The sequence below is a fragment of the Apteryx mantelli genome, chromosome 19 (assembly GCF_036417845.1).
Source record: "Apteryx mantelli isolate bAptMan1 chromosome 19, bAptMan1.hap1, whole genome shotgun sequence".
Taxonomy (NCBI): Eukaryota; Metazoa; Chordata; class Aves; order Apterygiformes; family Apterygidae; genus Apteryx; species Apteryx mantelli.
In genome coordinates, this window is record NC_089996.1 from 7584063 (window position 1) to 7588869 (window position 4807).

A 4807-nucleotide genomic window follows, 5' to 3' on the forward strand; every position below is an offset into this window, starting at 1 on the left:
TTCTACCAAAGCCACACACCTTTTCACTGCAATATCGTCAAAGTACACTGCAGGTGCCAAATGCACGTTTACTGCTTCATTGAGATCAGTGTAATGCTGCTTGAATGTGCAATTGCGTCACTCAGGTGTGATCTACTTGTTCGTATCTATTTCAGATCTCCGCATGATATTCAGATGAGTACAGTTCCTCCAGTGTCATTTGTATTTGCAAATCAATTTAAAAAAACACATGTACTTAAATGATTTTGTTTCTTGAACAAGCAGGTAAGCTGACCATGATCAGTTGCAAAGCAGTTGTAGTGAGATGGGCATAGTTTAAGTGATCTGCAAGTCTTCTATAGCCCGTTCTTTACCTGAAAGTTCCATGTGCTCCTTGATGCTTAACTGAAGAGAGAGCCCTTAAGACTGTTGTAAAATGCTGAAAATGTTGCTGTTAATAATTTTTTTCTGATTTGGATATTTGAGCTAATAGGCATGTTAGCAGGGATTTTGACAGAAGTCAAAATCAGCCTTACCAAAATCCTATCTAGTTCAACAGCTGTCTGCAAAAGCGGCCAGTGTGGGATACTTCTGAAAAAACAGAAAACAGAACAAGCGTGTATTGCAGTTCTGCGGCACTACAAGGGATTTCCAGTTCAGGGATCTTGGAGGTGAAGGCACTGTCTGCGTACCTCATAGCCCTTAGTGGAGTTTTCTTCTAATAATTTGTTCCGTTTTGAACTCTCAAAAATTGAGTTATTGCAACTGCCTGCAGAATGGCATTCCACAGCTCTAGCATGTGGTTTTTTTGTTTTTTGTTTTTTTAAGATATAGGAATACAGGAGATGCTACTACAGGAAATTTCTTATAAAATGATGAGGTAAGTAGTTGGAGAGGTGTGTGTACTCTCTCTAGAAAAGCAAAAGAAAGGTAAGACCTTGAACAAGTTCCAGGTGAAAGCTTGGTTTTCAGAGCGGAATGTTTGCACTTTGCCCAAAGTAGCCTAAATCTGTTTAAAAATACTCCAGATGCTTTTTCAGATGTTGATGCATGGTAAAGACCAATTTGGTGAACACCCAGCAGTTCTCCAAATACCATGCCATATTTAACTGCATCTGATCAGCGATAAGCATTTTCAGTTATAGAGAGCTTTCACAGAACTTTGAAACCCAAGATGGGGAGATATTTTACAACCCACAATACTTACTGGTACGCTGATGCGATGCCAGTGCTTACAAAGACATTCATGGTGAAATGACCAGAGTGAACTACTGAAATACTTCATTGGAAGCCTCACAGCCTCTGACATTTAGCTATAAAGAAATTGGAAGAAGATTAGCAACAGGAGATTTTACTCCATTGTACACAGGAGAACCTGTGCTAGAGTTTTGTGACTAAAATAAAAGATCAGGCTTGATTTCCCAGTGCAGTTAAGCCTTTGACTCTCTCAGGTTCCTCAGAAATGAATTTAAAGGAAATAAACCTGGAACAGCATCAGTGAAGAGTTTTGATTTCAGACTTCTGAGGTTCAGAAGTAGACATGCTTTGTGCCTCAAGCTTGTTACCTAATGCTTCAAAAGTTCCTGTTGATTATGAATAAAATTATGACAATCTAGTCTGCAGCTTCTGATGTTTCCCTGATCAGCAAAGTGATCCTGAAATCTTCAGATAAATACTTACAAGTTTTCTATATGGTGGTCTAGGCAATATGTTAGGAATGTCTGTAAGTTCTACTTTATTGCAAATATTAAGCATAAGCTAAAATCACAAGGTGCATGCACACCAGTGTTTTGGATTGCTTACCATTTTGCTCTGGATCCTGTTCCTCACATTACCCACACTGCATTGGTGCTAAGTTGCTATTCCCTTTCGGAGTGGAATAACTTAGCGTCTTTGAAGGCAGAATTTGAGAGCGAGTCAGTGGTTAAATTGTCCCAAGAACTGCTATGAGATGCAGGGTGGAAAGAATTTCAACAGGTCTTGCTCCCACACTGCAAACCAGTGCTGGAAGTCTGCCCTGACAACCCTTGGCCCCTCATGCACTTTCACCCTGCTCCTTTGTGCACTGAGACAACTGCAGCTTCATGCTGTCAGTGAACAGATGCAATAGACTGCTGATGAGTGTTAATAACAAATATTAACTCCTAAAGAACCATAATGAATTATTAAAATGTCTTATGCTTATAGGGAGGCCATATGGCTCCAGGTGGAATGTGTTGGGTGGGTTTGCATGAGTTGTCTGAGTGAGGTTCTGAGCAATGCCACTTAAAAAAACTAAATGTGGCCTCTGTTAAGGTCCACGGTGCCCTGAATAGTAACCTGACGAGAGTCTGTTGGCCAGAGGAATGGGGATTCCTCCCTAGAGCATGTTGCAGAGAGACTATACGCATGGTCATTGAACACCATGGTACAGTTGTTTTTCAGTATCCTTATTATCTTGTGATTTCCTTTATGGAAAGAATGAGTAGTATGGTTGGTCATATATGGCAAGAGTCCTGGTAAATAAGAATGCTGCTGACATGATAAATATCTGCAGCAGAACACTGCATTTCACTTACTGAGGTACCCAGCAAGCTGCGTTTACCTGCCCAGGAACCATAAGCATTTTCCAAAGCAAACAGTTTGATCTTTGCAATAAATTATTGCTTTGCTTTTCAAGGCTGAAACTATTATAGAGCCCTGGTAAGATGCAGCCTCCCCAGCCATCAGGATGTGTGGGACGTTGTTTAAATTTTTGTTTAAAATGTGTGTTTAAATCAAAAAAAAAAAGTTTAAATCTGGACTGCTTTGAAAAGTTGGACTTTCTTAAGAGGGGAATTGGAAATTGATAAACCCAACTTAAAAACAATCTTTCAGACTGTTCAGAGTTGGGAGAGGGTGCAGCTCAGAAAATGCTTTGGATAAGCTTCAACTGTGAAGAATGGCTCAGGCCTGACATAGACTTAAAAGATCCTGTAGCGTGTGTTTCTGGATATGTGTTATGGCTATGACACATGACACATAGAGCCCCATCTCCATGTCACTTAAAAAAAAAATTGTGAGATCATGGTCCTGTTGGCAGGAAAAAGACCCAACAGGAAGCTGCGGAAAAGATGAGCTGACACCCTGCTAGTAAAAGGAAAATGCTTTAACCAACATAGGTTTTGTTCATGACAGTCCTGAAAACTGCAGTAAATGCAAACTGAGCCGGTTTCAAATAGCACTCACCCTACTCATGTCAAGGAAGCCTCTGTGAAAAGGCCTTCTCTTTTACTGGCCATTACATTAGCCAGTATGGGAAGGTTTTTTAGAAGAGTTCTCCAGAGATATGCTCCCTGGATAACTGTTGTGACAAGAGGCATCTGGATTTAGCGATCAAATTATTTAGGCACATAGTCAGTGAATGCTGAATGAGGCACTTTAGACAGAATTCCTCTACACAGAATATTTCAGGACTAGGCCATGGCTTGGTTGCCTGCAGATGCCATTGCGTATTTGTCCTATGCTGTTGATGCTAAGTGTTAACTTGTGAGGAGAGACTGTATCTTCATTATTAATTTTGAACAGTCATAAAACGTGTAAAAATTGCAACTTTTCTGATAATTTCAAAGCATGTTTCAAGGATCTGATTATGTACTTTTTGCAATGATTTCCCTGCAATAAAAGCTTCATTGGTCTGTTTAAAGAAAATCTTGTCTTTTTGGTTCATTTTATTTCAGCCAGGGTCTGTCTGCCACCATTGTATGTAGGTGGATATTTAATACAAACCAATGAGCCTAGAAGGCCTTGCAGAGTAAACTGCGGATTTTAAAGCCATTAATAACCGATCCTTTTGACACAAAAGCAATACCTTTGTCACCTAAGAGGAAACATTGATGTACATCTACCTTATAAAATGGCATTTCTGCTTTTTTTTCCCCCCCATATGCTTATAGCAAAGCCTTGAGAGTGCTTAGAGCCTCAACACTGCCCCTGTTGGGATAAAGCAAGGTTAATCTTTTATCAACATTTCTCTACCCAACTCAACTACAGAAAACATAGCCTTATGGTGCTGACATAGCTCTGGACTCTGGGGAGTCTCCTTCCTTGCAGTGTCCGGTAAGAAACTTGCTGTAGTCCTGTGCTTTTCCTCCTTTGAAGAAAATGCCCTTAAGTTGCTCATGAAGTATATGGCAGTATACTTACTTCAGTTTTTCCTACTTCATTTTTCTTCAAAGCCCAGTAGTCCGTAGGTTAGTAAAACTCAACAGTGCTACACAGAACATTTCATTAACTGTTTCCTATTTGTAAGAGAAAAGCTTTTCATAAGGCATGTTCTGTAGAAAGGAACACCTCTTTTAGGTCCCCACTTTGGGGTTCTGCACAGGGACTTAAGTGCAAGAAGCTAAGGGCTAGTTTTAAATGGCCACTTCTAAATCATCTTAAGTCCAGGAGCATATAGCCTTCCTTTATCAAGAGCACTGTGTTTCTCTTCCCAGCCTGTATTAGGTTTCAAAAGAGGATCTGCCAGTATTTCCTCTCTCTTTTATACGTGGCAGTCGTGGGTTTCCCTCCCCCACCCAAAGGCTAAACAAGCCAGGAAAGCTCTTAACACAAACCTCTCTTGCGAGAGGCTTTTAAATTCGACAAGAATATCAAAACAGGTGAAAGATAGTAATTGCTCTTATAGTTAAATTGCAGAACCTGATGCCATAGGATGCTGAAGATGTCAGAAGCTTGCATTATTCTAAAACGGGTTAGACTGTTCAAAGAAAGTACCTGCCAAACGCTGCTGAATCCAAAGATGTTGCCTCTGGTTGCAGAAGGTTCTAAACTGCAGCTTTATGGAATATGGGCAAGTATTTGAGGG